The sequence below is a fragment of the Typopeltis vanoorti genome, chromosome 15, assembly GCF_054136105.1.
Source record: "Typopeltis vanoorti isolate ZY-2024b chromosome 15, IOZ_Tvanoo_1.0, whole genome shotgun sequence".
NCBI lineage: Eukaryota > Metazoa > Arthropoda > Arachnida > Uropygi > Thelyphonidae > Typopeltis > Typopeltis vanoorti.
The window spans coordinates 119,915,628-119,937,598 of NC_143563.1; the positions used below are offsets into that span (position 1 = coordinate 119,915,628).

The following is a 21,971-nucleotide window of genomic DNA, read 5'->3' on the forward strand; positions in this document are numbered from 1 at the left end:
CCCGTGGTGTTCAAGATAGGATGCGTGAGGAGTGTTTGCCAGGAGGAACAATAGAAACGGTAGCTATGGCAATTAAGAGAGGTGAAAGGGTGGATGAGATGATTGTGATGGTAGGAACGAATGACTTGAGTGGTAATGTAAGTCGGGCAGCGAGAGATATGAGATTTTTGCTTGAGACTGTATAGAAGAAGACAGAGAGGGGAAAAATAGTGTGCGTGTTGCCTAGGTATGATAATGATGAGCTGAGCAGAAGAGCGGTGATATTGAATGGCATAATAGCGAGAATGTGTGACAAGAGAGGACTTGTATGTGTGGATGCTTGGAGTGCGTTTGAGGAAAGAGAGGAATTGTATGCGAGAGACCGTTTACATTTGAATGAGGAAGGACGTAGGCATCTGGAGAGATTGCTGTTCTGAACAAGTCAGTGTGTCCCAGGAAGGATGATAGCAGGGGTGGCCTCTTGTGGGAATGGATACTTGGGAGAAGGGAGACAATGTCAGGTAACACTGAACCCAGTGGAGTCTAGAAGGGATAATGCTGGGTATAGAAACAACGGCATTTATATGCTTTATGCTAATGCCAGGAGTATCCGGAATAAGGGAGAGGAATAGGTGGCGCAGATAGCATCAGCCTGGCCAAAAATTATTTAGATCACTGAGACGTGGTTGACAGAAGGGGATATAACAACAGGAATAGAAGTCGCTGGGTATAGCATTTTTTGTCAGGATAGGAGGGGAAAGCGTGGTGGTGGGGTACTGCTTATGATAAGTGATGACCTATGTCCTCTAAGAGTGGAGAATTTGGAAGGAAGTGAGACAAATGATTTTGAGAGCATATGGTGTGAGGTAGAGGTAGGCAAGACAGGATATTTAGTGGGGTGTTGCTACAGACCCAGGAGCACAGAGGATGGGGACCAGGAGATGTTTAGACAGCTAAGTTTGGCAAGTGCAAGAAGAATGATTGTTATGGGAGATTTTAACTTCAGTAGTATAAATTGGAGAGAGGAAGATGCATGTAGCAATAGGGGAATGGAATTTCTAGAATTCTTGAGGGACAAATGTCTTAGGCAACATGTAACAGAGGGAACAAGAGGTCCAAAAGTTTTGGATTTGGTTATAGCATCAGAAGAGTTGATAATAACTGTGTTGACGTCTCTCCCACCAGTTGGAGAGAGTGACCATATGGTGTTGACTTGGAAAATGAATAGACATGCAGGAGTATCAAAGAGACGGGAACTTATGTGGAATTATAAGGCAGGTGATTATAATAGTCTTAGACGTCAATTTCGGGAAGTTTCATGGAGGGAGGAATTGGAAGGCTGGGATATCACTAGTGCGTGGGAAATTGTGAAAGAATATTTGTTATCAGCAATGGTAAGTTGTATACCACGAGTGAAGAAGAGGACACAATTTGGAGTAAAGTGGATGACAAACAATATTAAACAGGAATTGCATGCGAAAAAGAGGCTATGAAAGAGATATAAGGAGACAGGTGAAGAGATGCATGAGGAATATAAGACACAGGCCAGAAGAGCGACTAGTGTGGTAAGGAAAGCAAAACTGGAATATGAGAGGAGATTGGCCCTAAGATCCAAAGAAAATCCTAGCGACTTTTTTAGCTATGTGGCCAGTAGGAGGAGAAATGACTGTGGAAGAATGATATTGTGGGATAAAAATGGGAACAGAGTGACTGATGCAGAGCACATAGTGGAATTGTTCAATGAACACTTTATTGGAGTATTTCATCCTAGAGGAGTCAGTTTTAATGCTAGAGGGATAGGACTGGTTCGAGGTCTGGAGATACAGGAGGAGAGTGTGTTTCAGATACTGAGTACTCTGGATGTTAGTAAAGCTGTGGGACTGGATGGTATTTCACCACGAGTTTTGAGAGAATGTGCTAGGGAATTGACAGTGCGTTTAACGTGGCTTTTCAATGAAAGTCTGGCTTTGGCAAAGGTACCCAGGGAATGGAAGGAAGGTAAGATAGTGCCATTGCATAAGGGTGGTAACAGACTGGAAGTGTCTAATTATAGGCCGTCTGTGTGTCATCAGTAGTTGTTAAAATCTTGGAGAAAGTAGTGAGGGACCGTATACAGCATTGGGCAGATGAGGGTAATGTTATCTGTGAGAATCAACATGGATTTGTGAAAGGACGCTCTTGTTTTAGCAATATGCTAGCCTTTTATAATAAAGTTACAAAAACATTGGATGAGGGAAAGGCATATACTGCAATTTTCTTAGACTTAGCAAAGGCATTTGACAGGGTGCCACATGATAAGCTGATATTTAGGTTGCAGCACATGGGTCTTGATGTCAGATTGGTCAACTGGATTCAGGATTGGCTGTCCAATAGGTATCAGAGAGTTGTGTATGGTGGAGCAGTTTCAAGGAGGCAGAGGGTTACAAGTGGGGTCCCACAGGGCTCGGTACTAGGACCTATATTGTTTAACCTTTATATCAATGACATAGCCAGTGGATTGCAAGGGGATATTCAGTTGTTTGCAGATGATGCGAAGCTGGGAAGGATTATTAGTAATAGTGCAGATGTGGTAGCCCTGCAAGAGGATTTAAATAAGCTAGATAGATGGGCAAATGAATGGGGATATCAGTTTAATGCAGCAAAATGTAAGGTCTTGAGGTTTGGGAAACATCGATGGGATGCTGCATACTCTATGGGAGGAGTTATACTGGAGGAAGTTGGGGAGACAAGAGATCTGGGATTGATGATTGATAGAAACCTGAAGTTTAGGGGACATATTGCAAAGGTGGTGAAGGTAACACAGAGGATTGCTACTATTATGAGGACACTGACCTGCAGAGATAAGAGGGTTATCATTCCGTTGTATACGTCTCTGATCAGACCACACTTGGGCTATTGTTCTCATATTTGGTCCCCAGGATTTTAAGGGGATAAATTAACTGTGGAAAGGATAGAAAGACGGATGACAAAGATGGTTTCAGGACTGTACAAGGATAGTTATGAGGATCGGCTGAGAGAATGTGGACTGCAGCGTTTGGTGGATAGAAGAAGGAGAGGTGATATGATTGAGACTTTTAAACTGTTGAGAGGTGGTTACAGGGTTGACACTGGGGAGTTCTTTCGCTTGGTTGAACAGCACGAAGGAGTGATAACAAGAGGCCATCCCTGGAAGTTACGAAAGGAAACTGTGAGCAAGAGGGTAAGGAGTGGTTTCTTTGTGTGGAGGGTGGTTGAGCTGTGGAATGCATTGCCTGATGGAGTGGTGGGAGCGAGAACGGTCAGTGAGTTTAAAGAATGGTATGATAAACTTTGTGTTTCTCAGGGCGGGGACCTCCCCTCGATGAGTCTTGACAGACTTTATGTCTTAGGAAGGACCTCCCTCGACGAGTCTTTTGACTCCTTGGAGGCCTGAATAATAATAATAATAATCTTAACTTGTAGTCCAGTCTAATTGCACCAATTTTTAAAAATTAACTGAATGTTAAAATTATTTATGCAAATGTATGCAAAATAATGTTAAACTTATTTATGCAAATGAGGAAAGACTATGAAATATCAGTGGAGAAGCACTCTCAAAGAACAAGCTAGGTTTATGACCAGATTTTTATGTTACAATGAAAAGTGTGAACACAGAATGCAAACAGTCCTCAAAATGATAAGGAACATTTTATAATACATGATATGTTGATGTGAAAAATCTAAAACACTAAGTTTAAGATAATACTAATAATAATCAGATAGATTTAACATTCATGTTTAACCAGAGAGATTAAACATTAACATTAATGTATATGTTAATGAAACTGTGAAAGGTTCAAATGAGTTCAATAATTAAGACATTTTAAGACAATGTTCAAGGTAGTTAGCATCAATCTTGATTTATATATTTAACAAGAGTCTTACAACAGACTCTTGTTAAATATATAAATTTAACAAGATAAATACATAAATTGGAATGGGAGGAAGTTCCTTCACAAAGGTGGTGATAAGGCTAAGGCAATAAATTATAGCCATCTGGAGTTGTACTTGAGATATTGGAGAGGCTGGTGAGAGCTAGGATACAAAAGCTGGTTGATAACAGTAGTATTCTTTCTGCTTCAGGATGAGTTTGTTAAATGGGGATTGTGTTTACCTAACTTATGTACTATAACAAGTTGATGCGTGTGTTGGGCAAGGGAGATGCATATACAGTGGTATACTCAGATATTGCAAAGCTTTTGATAAATTGCCACACCACAAGTTGGTAACTAAACTAAACTGGAGCAGTGGAATTGGATGAGATTAGTGAGTTGGATAGGCAATTGCTCTCAGATAGGTATCAGCAATTTGTATATGGGGTGCAGAATACCAGAAGAGGAAAGTAAACAGTGATGTACCACAAGGGTCTGTTTTGAGACCAATGTTATTTAATTTATATATTAATGATACTGGGATGAGTTTAACTAGTGATATATAACTGTTTGCAGATGATGCAAAAGCTGGGGAGAGTGATGAGGAATCAGGCAGATATGGCTTTACAGGAGGACTTGAATAGATTATACAAGTGGGTAACAGTATGGAACTGTCACTTTAATGTTGCCAAGTGTAAGGTTCTGAAATCTGATAGGCAACAATGGGAGTGCAAAGTATATATTTGGTGGTGAAATTCGGGAGGAATTGAGGAGACGAGAGACCTTGGACTGGTGGTGAACAGGGATCTAAACTTCAGAGGTTACATTGCACAAGTTGTGAAGTCATGACATCAGATTATGGCAATGATGCAGAGGACCTTAACATGCAGAAATACAGAGGTTCTAGTTCTATTGTATAAGGCATTGGTCAGGCCTTGTATGGATAATTGTGTACAGATCTGGAACCTGGTTTTCACAGTGACAAGGATACAATGGAAAGGGTCCAGAGAAGACTGACTGAGGCGGTAACTGGGATGTGAGATATGAGGACAGATTGAGGGAATGCAGTCCACAAAGCCTTGTGAATAGGAAGAAAAGAGGGAATATGGTTGAGACCTTTAAGTTGGTTAAAGGTTGTTACCAGATTAATGTGGAGAAAATTTTTCATAGAATGAAAAAATGAGCATGGATATAAGAAGCAGGTTCTTTGCATGGAGAGTGGCTGATGGGTGAAATTATTATTATTACCCAAGACCCCATGGAGTCAAAGAAATGTACTGCCTGATTGACATTGGTGAATGTGGATATAATGAAAGAGTTTAAGGAAAAACAGTTTGATGGGCATTGTGTGTAATAGCAGGTCCCTCCTGTGATGCATCTTTTGACTTCATGGTAGTCTGGTGTTAATAATAATAACAATAAAGCTGGCAATAATTGCACCTATAACAGATTTTATTCAGGACTACATAGGCACCATTATTATTATTATGGGGAACTCCAAGGAGTCCTTAGACTCATTGAGGGAAGCCCTAAATTCATGTCAAGAACTATTCAGCATTCGCACAGTACCTATCATACTTTGCTTTGAACTCATTCACAGTCATGGCACCCACAACAGACTATGGCAGCTTATTCAACTCATTCACCACTCTCCAAGTAAAAAACCAACTTCTAACACCCTTGCTAACTACACTCTTGCTCAATTTCCATGGATGGCCTCTAGTTCTCCCAACACCAGACCTGTTGTGAAATATTTCCTCTGAATTAATCTTGTAAAAATTCCTCAGTAATTTGAATGTCTTAATCATATCACATCTTTTCCGCCTATCAACCAATTTCCGTAACCCACAGATCTTCAACCTGTTCTCGTCAGGTTCATTCCATAGACCAGATTTCATCTTGGACACTTGCCTCTGGATCCTCTCTACCTCCTCCCCATCAAGAAGAAACCCTGGCAGTCCAGAAACTCTGGACAATTTTTAGTGAAGATGGTAAATTAAATATAGAAATAGATAACAGAATCAACAAAGCTGGTATGGTAGGAAGTCAATTGAATAAATTCATATGGAATAAGAGAGAAATTAGTCGGAATACTAAATTAGCTGTATACAAGACAGTGTTCAAACCAGTTTTAACTTATGGATCTGAGAACTGGGTCAGAAGTAAAACACTTGACCAAAGACTAGAGACTGCAGATATGAGAGAGTCCTGAGAAAGATTAGAGGTGTGAACAGATGGCATCAATGGCAATATCATATTAAAAATGAGGATATTAGGAAAGAACTTGACATTGTCAGCATCCAGGAATGCGTTAGCAGAGCTGATCTCAGGTGGTATGGTCACTTAAATAAAATGGGCGAGGAAAGATTAGCAAAATAAGTGTTCTCTGCCAGGTTTGCAGGAAAACGACCCAGAGGAAGACCAAGATATAGGTGGATAGATACTGTACAAAGTGCCTTAGATGATAGAAATATAAGATCTGATAATGTTGGAGTCTTGACAAGGAACAGACTGATTTGGAGGAAAATTGTAGATAAGAAGTTAGTAATGATGTAAATTTTACATGTAGTACTATCATATCCTGTACACCTCTTGAGGTTACATGGCAGGAATTTGATGATCATGATGATGAAGATAATACTAAAATTTATATATTTATAGGTTCAATGCAACTTTTATTAATTGTGTACATGGCACTGATTTTCTATAAGCTTAGCTGCTTATTGTATTTGGGAGATTATAAAAAAAGTACAGATTATAAATAACAGTAAAGAGGGCATACAAGTCTACTTTACATTGGAATTTTAACTTGAAAACATCTTTCTCTACAACCTTAAACTCTTAGTAGCAGAATTCAAAAGATGAACTCCTTAAGATAATTCAGAATTAATTAATTAATTCACTGAATAAGTTCAGATTTCTTGAGCTATGCTTATTAACGAATCGACTAATTAATAACACCATCTTGAATTCTCATTCGTATAAAAACTCGGAGTTATCAAAAGTAATAATAAATCACTTTAGTTTCATCTTTTTGCATTGAAACATCATTAGCATATAAAACCCAGTCAAGTATGAAAAAACAGCAACCATTTTAAAGTGGATATATAATTTTCCCCCAAATTAAGCTGTTCAAAAGTGTTTTCCAGGACATAGTCTGTTCACCAAATTTATCATCTGGTAGTGTTTCTTTGATGACAGATTCTAAAGGAAGGTGAACAACCTGTAAAGCAAACAGAATATTTGATAAAACTGTACAACAGTTTACAACAAAATTTTATTAAATTATCACTCTTCGCCACAACTGTGTTAACAAATAAATTAATGATTATATATATATATAAATAAATGAATGAATGCACACTGGTAATAGAATCCATGTGAAATAATTCAACAAATAACATAGTTATTTTTTTGTAATAGTCCATGAAGAATTTTTTGTTGTTTAACTTTTTGCCATTAAAATGATCCAATTAAACCTCCTGACTAAGCAGACAGTATTTGCTCTCCAATCAACTGTCTATGGATGTTATACTAAGCATAACATGAAATGTTTCTAGTAAACATATCTTTCTTACTAGAAGTATTTCATTCTCTGACAAGGGAGCACCACCACCTTGCTTATAAGTGCCTCCTTACTAATAAGTAATTGATTGTGTCATTGTAGATATCCACAGTATTAACATACAAAAGGTTTAGAGCTACTTAGGGGATAAAGCAGGAGTAGACTTTGTCACAGCTTGTAAGGAATGTAGAGAGCTTCTGAACTTAGAGCTTATGAACCAATGTGAAATCTCACCGGCTCATGGTTGACCTCACTATTAGGTAACTAACTAGATACCAAACAGAGCCCCAGCTGATTTCAGGGAATCAGGGCAAATAATGAAACGCTAGGTACTAGAACAACTTTCTTTCAAGGTTACACAGTGGTCAGCATTCATTGTGCAGAATTTATGGAGACAAACACACATGTTAGAGCAATTACTTTAATTTTCTTAAGTATACTTAAAGTAATTGATCTAACACGTACTTTTTTTGTGTCTATAAATTCTACACAGTGAATACTAGAATAACCTTATAAACAACATATAGGGCAAGATTGGGCCACTTCATAAAGGAGGTGAACGAACTCAAGCATCAAACTATAGGCCTATCTGTGTGTCAGGTGTTGTGGTTAAGTTGTTGGAGAAGCTTGTGAGAACTAGGATCCAGAGTTGGGTTGACAACAATGGTATAATCTTTGATGGACAGCATGGATTTGCTAAAGGGAGGTCGTGTTTTAGTAATCTACTTATTTATTACAATAAAGTGAATGCTTCCTTGGACAGAGAAGAAGGATACACAGTAATATACTTGGATTTCGCAAAAGCTTTTGATAGAGTATCTCATGATAAGTTGACAGTCAAACTAGAGCAGATGGGGTTGGATATTAGATTAGTGCATTGGATTGGAGAATGGCTATCTGATAGGTATCAACAAGTTGTGTATGTGGGTGAGATATCCAGGAAAAGGAAAGTCACTAGTGGAGTGCCTCAGGGATCTGTTTTAGGGCCATTACTATTTAACTTGTATATTAATGATATTGGCGAAGATTTGGATGGAGATATTCAGTTGTTTGCAGATGATGCAAAGTTGGGACGAACCATAAAGAGTAGTGAAGATGTTGTGGCCGTGCAAGAAGACTTGAATAAATTGAGTGATTGGGCAAGCAAATGGGGATGCGAGTTCAATGTTGCAAAATGTAAGGTTTAAAAATTTGGAAAACAAAGATGGGATGCAGAATTTATGCTTGGTGAGAATATATTGTTGGAAGTAGAGGAAATAAGAGATCTGGGGGTGATAGTGGATAAGGATCTAAAATTTAGAGGACACATCGCCAAAATTGTGAAGACAACACAAAGACTTCTGGGAATGATGCGGAGGACACTGACGTGTAGAAGTAGGGAGATTCTTGTTCCATTGTATAAGACTCTGATTAGGCCACACACATGGACTATTGTACCCAGATTTGGTCACCAGGTTTTCAGAAGGATGAAGAGATGTTGGAAAGGGTCCAAAGGCGACTGACTAAGGTAGTTTCTGACCTCTGGAATGTTGAGTATGAGGAAAGATTGAGAAGATGTAATTTGCAGAGTCTAGTGGAGAGAAGCAAGAGGGGAGATCAGAGGAGGACCAGAGGTCATCCCTGGAAACTGTATAAAGAGGGTGTGAGTAGGAGAGTGTGAGGCAGGTTTTTTCGTGCAGAGTTGTGAATGATTGGAATGCCTTGCCTGAGAGTGTGGTGTCTGCAAGGAGTTTGGGTGTGTTTAAGACACAGTATGATGAGATGTGTGTGTGATAAAAGGACCTCCCAAATGAGTCTTTGACTACATGAGGTCTTGTTTAATAATAATAATAATAAAATAAAACAGGCATAAGGAAACATCACTAGAAAAGAGACAGAGTTAGCACAGGAATTACAGTAGAAAAATTACCAAATCAAAATTACTGATATGAAGGCCTAAAACACATGAGACCTCACTTTCAGGCAGTACCGATGAGGGAGAGAAAGGAGTAGCTATAGTATTCAACACTAAATACAAAAATTAACTTCTTGAACAATGAATTGGACGATAAGACTAATTTTTGCCTATAGCTCCACAGAAGTGAATAATAATGATAACTATATGAATTTTTGTTAAGGACATAGACTATTGATTACTATCATCATGTTTCAATGTAAAAGATGTGCACATATACACATGAAAAGAAGACACAAGAAATAAATTATTGACTATGTCATTGTAGATAGTGATATCCATCACACATGATCGAGGTGCAAAGGATTTGAATAGAGATGATCACCATTTAGTTTTCAGTAGGATAAAAAATCAATACAATATTGAAAGGAAAAATATGTACTAAAAGAATACCATCAAGCAGCTTTTAGAGGTGAACTGCAAATTCGGATATACAAATATTATTCAAGAAAAATATGTAAGAGTTTCGAAACAAATACCAAACCTTGGAGACTCAGTGACTGACAACATCTGAAGAAAATGTTGATTCAGCTAGTGAAGCAAGCGGTGAAGCTGTCTGCAATGACAGAAAAATCAGAAATTCCTAGTGGATTCAAAAGTTAAAGAGATCTGGAAATTAAGAAATCATATTAAAAGCTCCTCGCACGTAAAGTAAGCATGTTTCATTGGAGAATACACAGAAAAAATGTATAAAAGCTATTTGTAAAAGTAGTTAAATAATCCATGAAAAGACTTAGGGACATATTATAATAAGTATCAGTAAAGAGACAAAATGTTCTGGAAATAATGAAAATGCTTCTAGAAAGGAAGAAAGAACTGTAAGAGGAATCAGAGATAACAGTAATATAACAACTGAAGATGATATTTTGGTTGCCTGCAATAATGACTATGAAACATCAAAGGAGATAAGCAGTCACAAATAGAATCCAGGAATAATGCAATCTGGAAGTAGAAAACACAAGATAGAAATGTTGTCAGAAATCTGAAATGCAGCAGTTTAACCAGATATGAGGGTGGTCTGAAAAGTTCTCGGCCTAACAATGAAAAAACAAATTTATATTTTCAAAATTATTTTTATTTTTCAACATAATCTCCCTTAAAACTAATACATTTATTCCAGCGATGGTCCAGTACCATTATCCTGTCCCCATAGTGGTTCTCAGTAAGATCTGAAAAATACCCCTCTACAGCTGCAATCACCTCTTGATTCCAAGAAAAACGCAGACCAATAAGGAAGAATTTTAGTTTTGGGAAGAGATAGAAGTCAGAGGGAGCCAAATCTGGGGAATAGGGTGGATGTTCCAACAATTCATAGTGCAGATCTCTTAATTTTTCCCATTGCTAAAACACCTTTGTGGGCAGGTGCATTGTCCTGATGAAAGATGATTTTTTTCTTCTGCAAACCAGGTCTTTTCTCACAAAATATTTCATCTAGTCTGGTTAAAAGATCAGAATAATATTCCCTGGTTATTGTTTTACCCCTTTCAAGATAATTAATAAACAAAATGCCCCTATAGTATCCCAAAACACTGATGCCATGACCTTTCCTCTGATGGAACTGACTTTGTCTTCTTTGGCACGGAACAACTGGCTTCTGTCCACTGTTTGGATTCTGGTGTGTAATGGTGAATCCAAGTCTCATGCATAGTAATAAATTGATGCACAAAATCAGTTTTATTCTTAAAACCCTTCAAGCACTGTTAACAAAGTTTCATGCGAGTGCGTTTTTGATCTGCTGTGAGCAAGTGCAGCACCCATCTTGTGCAAAGCTTTTTCATTTCCAATTCTTCATGCAAAATATATCCTACATGTTCTTTTGAAATGCCTACAGTCTCGGCAATTTCATGCACTTTGACTCGCCAGTCATCCAATACCATATCGTGCACTTGATCAATGATTTCTGGTGTTGCTACACTCTTTGGACGTCCTTCATGTGGATCATCTTCAAGGCTGGCACGGCTACGTTTAAACTTGTCAGTCCATTTCTTAATTGTCAAAAATGAAGGAGAAGCGTGCCCATAAACTTTTATGAACTTCGAATGAATTTCGACATTAAACCTTCTTTTACAAAGAATTTTATAACTGTACGATACTCAGTTTTATCCATTTCAAGTGATAGAGACAACACTTTTACTTCAGACAGCTGTATAAAACAAACTACTTGATAGAATGACTCACAATTTCACATGGATGCTTATGACAGATGCACCAACTTAGAAAAAAAAATCATGCCAATAGTATTGCCATCTATGATTGAGGCCGAGAACTTTTCAGACCACCCTCATATTATTATTATTATGACATCTCCAAGTAGTCGAAGGACTCGCTGCTGGAGGGGGAAGAAACTCTATACAGCTATCAATATATAGTCGTGCTATCCACTGCCTATGCACACTGCCATCTACTGCTATATATGAAAAAAGCTCAAATATGGTGGTATAAAAGTTTTACAGGGACTATATGCATTTTGGAATTCCAGATCAGTTCAGTAGATATCTCACATAGATAGCTATACAAGGAAAAATAAAACTCAACATATATATAGGAATTAAAGAGGAATTTCTTTACTTAGTGCTCCAGTTAAGATTTATGGAGGCATACTCAAAAAAATAAAATCTGGGCTAAAACTTGAACTTGGGTTAATAACAAACAGGGGTCATCAGATCAGATTTTCATTTTAGGACAATGTGAACATAATGCAAAACACACATCCTTTTGGATGTATATAATGCTAAGCATTAGGGGAAGGGCCACTACCCAGACAGGCTCTGATCTTTATTCAGGTACTGTTTAGGTGCGGGGGGGGGGGGGATACCTCTCTCCAAAAACTTTCGGTGATCTATAATATCACTCAAAAACTCACTGAAGGATCCAAAAAGGATCACTTCTAAACTCTCACTGGTAGCTTTACTTAGTAGCAGGCAACAACCAACCACCAAGAAGAACTGTTGTACTCCTGGAAATCAAGCCTGAAGAAGAACATTATTAAAATGTCATCAGTGGGAAACAGACCCAGAAGAGACACTAAGATTGAAATAATACAGAAGTCATATATTTCTCATATACAAGTAGTGAAAAGAATGCACTGGATAGTGAGAGAAAGTTTTTTCACTTGGTTATATGTTAAATTAAGCTTGCCAAGAAATTATCTTGTCTAATCTTTCCCTGATGTAAGCAAATAAATTTTGCACACAAAGTATCTTCACAATCAGGCTACTTGTATGTGGAGGCAAATACCTTAACATTAATTGCTTTAGTATCCCATGATGCAGATCTCACATCTTTTCGGTTGTGTATAATGCTATGTATTATGAGAAGGGTCACTATATTGTCTGGGTTGACCTTCATTGAGGTCTCATCAGTGGGAGCCAGATGAAACCTTGGTATCTCTTCTGGGTCTTGTCATGAAGAAAGGTTGAGATTTTTATCAGATTAATGTGGATGATGTTTTTTATAGAATGGCATGGCAGAAAGAGGTCATTCCTAGAAGCAGGTTTTTTTTTTTTTGCATGGATATTGCTGAATGATTGGAATGCACAGTCTGAGAGTGTGTGGCGACTGTCGAGAATGTGAGTGCATTAAAGTCACAGTATGATGAGCTCTGTGTGTTGCTCTGTCTCTTACACATGAGTGTGTAAGAGACAGAGCAATTTCCCATGATGAGTCTCTGACTCCATGGAGGTATGATGATGATAACAGTAATAATAATGGCAATAAATGATGATGCACCTAAACTGTAATTTTGTTTGAAATGTGAAATATAGCTTCTTAAAATGAATACAGAATACAATATCAAACATATCTGCATACAAAATAAACTATTGTACACACATATTTGGTTAAGAAATATATTTTATATATTTTTGTCAACTGTACTATTTAAATTGCATTTCATTTGCAAAAATAAGTTACATTGACAAATACATCATTTGTGCGCTCTGTGGAAAACTTCCCATTTCAAATTTTGTGATGCTTAACACATGTATAGAAAAACAGAATTCATTAAATCGTCAATGTATTTTGTCCAGTGTTATATGTACATTATCAGAGAGAGAGAGAGAGAGAGAGATTTTTTAACTACATTCAAAACATAATTCACAAGTACAAGACACATAGCATATGTTTACTAGTTCATGTGTTGGTCATAACTGGGTTCATGAGAATGAACATGCTATGTGACTCATATCTTGTGATTCATGTTTGGAATGTAGTTAGCTGACCTTTTCTTCTTTTCCTGACGATGTCCATGCAATCAAATATACTGAAGTTAAAATAAATTCTATTTTTCTCAACTGGTGTTAACCATCATAAATGTATAATAATATGTCTAGTACATGTTCCTTTAAAATATCTAATTATTAACCTTTCCATTTCATTGCCCAACCTTTCGTTTGCTAATAATTCACCAAATTCAAGAAGCTGGAAACGAAATGTTTTTTGTGCATGCCAAAGAAACTCCTCAGTTTCTTTCGTATGTGCATATTTGTTTGATGTTGTGAGGCATTCTGTATTAATTTTAAAAAATTAATATTTCATAATCCAAACAAAAGCACAGTTCAAGCATTATTAGTTTCTTTTCTTTTATTGTTATTTGATATGCATTATTATTATTATTATTATTATTATTTCGGGCGACTCCAGGAGTCCTCAGACTCATCGAGGGAGGCCCTAAACATCATGTCCACACAACTATGCGATTACATTCTCACAGTATCTATCATACCTTGCCTTGAACTTGTTCACCGTCATAGCACCCACAACAGACTCTGGCAGCTTACTCCACTCATTTACCACTCTAAAAGTAAAGAACCCAGCTCTAACACCCCTGCTAACCACACTCTTGCACAGCTTCCATAGGTGTCCCCTAGTTCTCCCACCACCAGTCCTGATCTCAAAAATATCCTCTGAATTAATCCTATAGAATCCCTTTAGCAATTTGAATGTTTCAATCATATCTCCCCTTTTCCGCCTATCAACTAGTTTCTGCAACCCACAAATCTTCAACCTGTTCTCATATGGTTCATTCCATAGACCTCTTATCATCTTAGTCACTCGCCTCTGGATCCTCTCCACCTCCTCCCCATCAAGAAGGAAACGAGGTGACCAAATATGGGCACAGTAGTTGAGATGAGGTCTTATCAAGGCTCGGTACAGCGGTACAATAACTTGCTTGTCTCTGCTCGTCAAGGTATTTTTCAACAACCAAGTGAGTTGATGAGCTGATTTAGCTACTTTTGCAATGTGCCCCCTAAACTTCATCTCCCTATCCACCAACACTCCCAAGTCCCTGGCCTCATCAATCTCTTGGAGTACAGTTCCACCAATGTGATATACGGCTGCTAATCTTTTCACCCCAAAATGCATAACCTTACATTTTGTCACATTAAATTGACATCCATTCTCCTTAGCCCAGAACTCCAATCTATCTAAGTCATCCTGCAAGACTTTGACATATTCTGCATTCACTATCGCCCTACCCAACTTTGCATCATCAGCGAAAAAATGACCTGTTCCACTTAGATCCTTCCCTATATCGTTAATGAACAGAATAAACAGCAGTGGTCCAAGAACAAAACCCCGTGGCACAGGCTGTCTTTTGGACTCTACTCATGAATAAACTACTCTTTGATATCTCTCCATCAACCAACCACCTATCCATCTCACCAACCCTATATCCATTCCCATATGTTGTAGTTTACGGATTAGTATTCCATGTGGTATCCTGTCAAACGCCTTTGCCAGGTCCAGCAGTATCACTGTAAACCCATTTCCCTTATCCAGTTCAGCCGTCACCTTGTTATAAAACTTGAGCAAGTTACTGAAGCATGATCTACCCTTCACAAAGCCATGCTGTCCCCTGTACAGTATCTCATTTTCATCAATCCATTCCTGTATTTTTCCCTTGATTACTTTCTCTAAGACCTTGACAACGACTCCTGATATGCTGATCGGTCGGTAATTTGCAACCGTAGCCTTGGATCCTCCTTTATCCAGCGAAACTATTTTCCCCTCTTTCCACACCTTCGGGACTAAACCAGACCTGAGACTCAGATTAAACAACATGGTCAAGGGCACTGATAATTCCTTAACCGCTTCACGCAAGACCCGTGCCGGTATACCATCCAATCCCACAGATGTGTTCACATTAAGGTTCTGTAATAGACTAGTCACCTCCACTTCATTCATCACTATTCCCGTATAAACTAATGGTTCCTTCATTTTTTCAATGTCATGATATGCTTTTGCAAAGTGCGCACTCAGTAACTCCACTATATCGACTTATTCAGTAACCTCCTTACCATCGTCATTCCTTAAAATCATTTTGCCGTGTACAGTTTTTTTCTTGCTTGCAGCATATTGAAAGATCTGTTTGGGATTCTCTTTTGCTTGCATAGCTAGTTTCCTTTCATAATCCGCTTTTGCTTTTTTTACCACACTCGTTACCTTTCTGGCTTGCACTTTATACCGTTCGTGTGCCTGCAGGTCACCCCTCTTTAAATTCACTCAACAGTTGTTTCTTTTTTTGCAGCTCAAGCTTACTGGTGTTATTCATCCATTTAACCCCTACTTGTTTTACTATTCGGACCCTAGGTATACAATCAGCCATAACCTCCTGTAAATGCTCCTTGACCACTTCCCAAACTCTATCGATGTCCAGCCCTTGCAGTTGTACATGCCATGGCATTGATCCAAGCAATCGCCTAAGCTTGTCATACTTGCCACCACGGTAATTCCACATATACCCTGTCTTAATCGAAAATTCCACACCTTTAGCCACCTCCCAGGTCAAGACCTTATGATCACTCTCACCAATAGGTGGCAACATGGTCATATTCATTACAGTCAAATTCTCAGATGCTATTACCAGGTCAAGCACTCTCACAAGCCTAGTATTTTCAATTACATGCTGTCTCAGATAGTTCATCATCATCATCAAATTCCTGCCATGTACCCTCAAGGGGTGTACAGGATATGACAGTACTACATGAAAAAATTACATCATTACTAACTTCCTATCTACAATTTTCCTCCAAATCAGTCAGTTACTTGTCGAGACTCCAACATTATCAGATCTTATATTTCTCTCGTCTAAGGCACTTTGTACTGTATCAATCCACCTATATCTTGGTCTTCTCTGGGTCGTTTTCCTGCCAACCTGGCAGAGAACACTTGTTTTGCTAATCTTTCCTCTCCAATTCTATTTAAGTGACCATACCACCTGAGATTAGCTCTGCTAACGCATCTTTGATGCTGACAATGTCAAGTTCTTTCCTAATATCCTCATTTTTAATACGATATTGCCATTGATGCCATCTGTTCATGCCTCTAATCTTTCTCAGGACTCTCATATCCGCGGTCTCTAGTCTTTGGTCAAGTGTTTTACTTCTGACCCAGCTCTCAGATCCATAAGTTAAAACTGGTTTGAACACTGTCTTGTATACAGCTAATTTAGTGTTCCGACTAATTTCTTTCTTATTCCATATGAATTTATTCAATTGACTTCCCACCATACCAGCTTTGCTTATTCTGTTGTCTATTTCTATATTTAATTTACCATCTTCAGTAAAAATCGTGCCTAAGTAGCTGAAAAGTTTTACTTGTTCCACAGGTTCTCCATTCACAACACAGTTGACATTTTCAATGATTCTGCCTATTTTCATTGTCTTTTTATTGCTGACCTTCATACCATATCTATTACAACAGCTATTCAATTTAGTCAGAGAATCTTGCAGACTTGTAGCGGATTTATTTAGAAGTATAACATCATCCGCATAAAGCAAAGAGCTGACATTAACATCTCCAATTTTGATATCAGGTTTAATACCACATTCCTTCATAATGTGATCCATATAGATAATGAATAACAGAGAGGATAATGTACATCCTTGTTTCACACCAGATTTAACATTAAACCATCTTCCTGTACTTCCTTCAATTCTAACTGCTGACTTACAACTCAAATAAAGACTAAGTATTGCTTGATATAATGCTCCATTGACACCATATAACTGCAGCGTATTGAATAGCTTCTCTCTTGGCACCTTGTCATATGCCTTTTCCAAATCGACAAAACTTAAATACAGATCTTTGTTGTATTCCCATGCTTTCTCGACTATTTGTCGTAAAGTGAAAATATGATCCTAATAGCCTCTATTTGGCCTGAATCCTGCTGTTCTTCACCAAGCTTTTCTTCCACAATTCTTCTCAACCGTTTCTCAAGTATACTTGCATAGATCTTGCCAGGAACACTCAGTAGGGAAATACCTCTGTAATTCTCACATTCAGTTTTATTTCCCTTTTTATATATGGGTACTATGAGAGCTCTACTCCAATCATCGGGAATTCGTCCCTCTGTCCAGGCTTTCTGAACTATGCAGTGCAGCCACTGTAGGACTTTTATACCACCATACTTCAGCATTTCTGGTCGAATATCATCTACTCCTGCTGCCTTTCCACATTTCAAGCCTTTGATGGCTTTTTCTACTTCAAGTATGGATACGTATTCCTGACTGCATGCCTGGTCAGTGTTTTTTATCACTGTGCTGTCATCACTGCTTGTTTCATTTAGCAGTTATTCAAAGTAATTACTCCATACTTCAAGGATATCTTTTTCTCCTGTTTTCATGTCACCTTTATCATCTCTAACTCCTTTTACAGCACTCTTTCCTCCATTCCTAAGCTTCTTCAACAACCTCCAGAATATTTTGCCACCTTCTTGATATATATTTTCTATATTCTTGCCAAAGTCCTCCCATGACTTTTGTTTAGCTAGTTTTACACACTGTTTAGCTTTCTTACATTTGTTTCTGTATTCTGTAAGATTAAAAGCTGACTTATTTGCAAGGAACTTTTGATATACTTTCTTCTTTTCCTTCACTGCCTCTTTAACTTCCTGTGTCCACCAGGGAGTTTTGATTTTTTTATCCTTGCACACAAGCTCACCACATGCCTCTCTGCCAGAAACAATCAATGTTTTCTTCAGAGTTTGCCACTGAATCTCCAAGGTTTGATTCCTGTTCTCAAACTCTTTCATTTTCTTTTCAATAATCTTTCTGTATTTTAGTCTACAGTTCACATCTGAGAGCTGCTCAACTTTTATTTGCTTTAAAACTTTCTTGCATGTTATTCTTTTCAATATGAAATTCAATTTTATCCTGCTCAAGACTAAATAGTGATCACTTCCAATTTCAAATCCTCTGTACACTCTGGTGTCCTGCACCAGGGAGAAAACATCACTATGAACAATAACATAGTCAATGAGACTTTTCTTATTCCTAGCCTCTTCTCTCCATGTGAATTTGTGCACATTTTTATGTTGGACCATGGTGTTAGTAATAACCAGTCCATGTCCTGAGCAGAAATCCAACAGATATTTGCCATTATTATTAGCTTTGCTCTTTTCTCCAAATTTTCCCAAAATATTTTTGTATGTCTCACAATCATTTCCTACTCTGCTATTTAGATCCCCAACAAGGACCAACTTTTCCTTTTTCATTGTGTCAGTTGCTTTCTCTAAAGCATTAAAAAATTCCTCCACTTCAACCTTAGTAGAACCTTCTGTGGGACCACAGGCACAAATAAGACTCATTGTCCAGTTCCCCATTCTCATATTTGCCCACATTACTCTATTTGAGACTGACTGCAATTCAAGAAGATTAGCCTCGTATTTTGTGTTGAATACTATGGCTACTCCTTCTTTTCCTTGATTGTCATTGCCTGAATATAACATTTTGTATTTATTGCTCAGAAAGATCTCACCAGTTTTGGTCTTTTTTGTTTCAGTCACCCCTATTATGTCGATCTGGTACTTATCTAATTCCTCAGCTAGCTCCATTTCTTTGCCATTCAGGCTTCTTACGTTGATAGTACCGATCTTTATCTCTGGTGATGTTGAGTTGGGGTTTGTTTTCAGATTTGTTCCAGTAGCTGACTTTTCGCTGCTCGCCCTGGTTTCCTGGCGAAAACAACGGGGGCCTTGTTTAACTGGGCGACGCCCCAGCCGGCATGAATGAAATTTTGTCATGTTGTACCATAATTTTTTATTTTGGTTTAACCAATAAGAATACAATTTGGTCGGCGAAATCCCAAATTGCCAGCCCATCCTCGTTCGTTCAGTATCAAAGGAGATACCCAACAGGGTGCACCATGAGAAGGTGAAGATTGGACATTAGGTCAGAAGCCCTGGTCGGTTCTCTGCATTCCTTCAAAGGCTATGTTGAGGTCTCCTCTCAGTTATACAGCTTTGACCCTTAAGCACCCCGTCCTTTTCCTTCCTCACATGTGTCCTCTCCTCCTTCCAACAAATGTTACCATAGTTGAAATCCCCCATAATAATTACCCTCCTCTACTCATTTCATCAATTTCCCTATGCATACTATCTTCACCATCTATTCCATCACCTGGTCTATAGCAGCACCCAACTGTATATTTTATTCTGCCAGTCTCAATCTCACACCAAATAGCCTCAAATGAGCTCCTTTCACCATCCTGCGATACAACTTCAATTCTCCTTGGCTGCAGTTCATCAGCTATCATCAATAATACCCCTCCCCCATTTTATTCTCTCTGTCCCTCCTAAACACACTATAACCTACACATTCTATCCCACTTACTATATCATCTTCCATCAGCCATGTTTCACTAATGCCAATAACCTGTGGCCAGGAAGAGCCAATCAAGGCCAAAAATTCTTCCTTCTTGTTCCTAATACTCCTGGCATTAGTATACATGAAATGCAGTGATCCCTTAGTCCCACCCCTATATTGATGCGTTGTTCTAAATGACCCATTCCCATTATAAATCATCATTTATTTTGTTATTGCGATAACGAAATTCACATACTGACATATGATGTGCCATGTTAGCACACACTTGTGTATTTCCAGAAAGTGCCTTTTCTACGGGAGGGGGAAGGCTATTATGCAGGAAAACTGCACAATCTGAAGATACCATTTCCCAAGCTATTAACACAGAATTCAATGTAATAATATTGTATTAATGAAATATAATTTATAATACTGTATGATTGAAATTAACTTTTGACATTATTTAGAAAATTTGCTCACCTTCATATTCATTGTTAAAATGTTTCCTTCCAGTTCAGATATTACAGAAAAGTTTACATCTCCTGGAACGGAACAGTTAATTAAGCTTTATGGCTGACAAATAAGTGAGTATCCATACTGTAGATTTATGAACTTTTACAACATTTAGAGAGGAAAATGTTTATTTAAAATTATAATACATTATGTTTCAGCTTTCATGTAAAGACTATTTTCTTGTGTATATTTAGGCAGTCTATGTTACCAAGTCACAAATACAAGCACCGTCAAAAACTCGACAAGTATCATCATATATTGAACTCTCTGACATCAGATTGTCAGGTCTAGTTTGATGAGTGGATAGCATATTCACTCTACAATTAACAAGTCATGGGTTTGAATCCCACCATAAGCATGGATTTTAGTGATTGTCTTTAGGTGGGAGATGAATTTTATCACCAGCTATAAGACCACCACCCCACTGATTGGAGACTTGAAGAAGTGGCTTGAAAAAGTCCCATGTTTGGTCTTTAGAACAGGGTTTCAGATAATGCAAAAAAATGTCGAAAATAAAAAACTTGGGTCATAGTAATAACATATACTGTTCAGAGATGAGAGTCATATAAAAAAAAATACCAATCTTCTAAATACTTACATAAAAGAGGGGTGATAAACTTTGTATACAATGTAAATGATAGGAAAGTTCTCCTCACATGTATCCTATGACCAGACACCAATAAATTTAATCACATCTTCATTTTTTTTTTTTTTAAGTGGATAGTGATAGGATAGTGTACCACACCATAAAACATATGCTCAACATATATGCAATAACAGATTCCACAGGTCAATTTGAAGAGATTGCCACTTGTAAACCAAGAATAATGGTTAGCAGTTCACTATGGCAGAGTGTAAGATTATACAATTTTAGGCTGAATGATTACAAGCTGTGTACTGCACTGGGACAACACTAAAAGAAATAGACGAAGACATGGATTTGAAGCTGATGATGAACAGAGAGTTCAAGTTCAAGGAACACAGTGTGGGCAAATATCACAAAGGATTATTTGGATGTAGAGATAAGAAAGCCATTGTCTGTTTTTATAGGGTTTGATATGACATATATCACCTTGCTTGGATTTGGTACCAGATTTCTTGGGGACAAGAGTAGGGGGAGAGGATTCACAGATGGTGACCATAATGGTCTCTGAAATGTTTCCTTATAAGGAGGGATTAAAGTTTTGTGGGTTAAAAAATTTGGCTCATAGACAGAAAAGAGGGTGAGAGAGAGAGAAAAAAAAGATAGTAGAGAGTGGGGTTTATAGGATATACAGGGTGTTCGGGATAAATTTGACATATTTATAATTAATTATATTTTTCCCTAAGTTACATGTATTAACACACACTTCTCTTCATTTAAAAGTTTGGACCCTTCTTCATTCATATACAAGATGTCAGAAAGGATGGATAGCTGGAACCCACCTGAATCATGGAAGAGAATAACTTGTATCATGATGATTCGTGCCCGCCATCAAAATAAG

General features: G+C 37.8%; 1 long non-coding RNA gene across 1 annotated transcript; it reads right to left on the reverse strand.

Moving 5' to 3' along the window:
* Positions 1-6,523: 6,523 nt before the first annotated feature.
* LOC150099105 (uncharacterized) lies at positions 6,524-20,517 on the reverse strand. Its single transcript, XR_016549518.1, has 2 exons — positions 20,455-20,517; positions 6,524-7,092 (listed from the first exon to the last, which is right to left on the reverse strand). It is a non-coding gene; the product is annotated as an uncharacterized LOC150099105 (long non-coding RNA).
* Between the last annotated feature and the right edge of the window lie 1,454 nt (positions 20,518-21,971).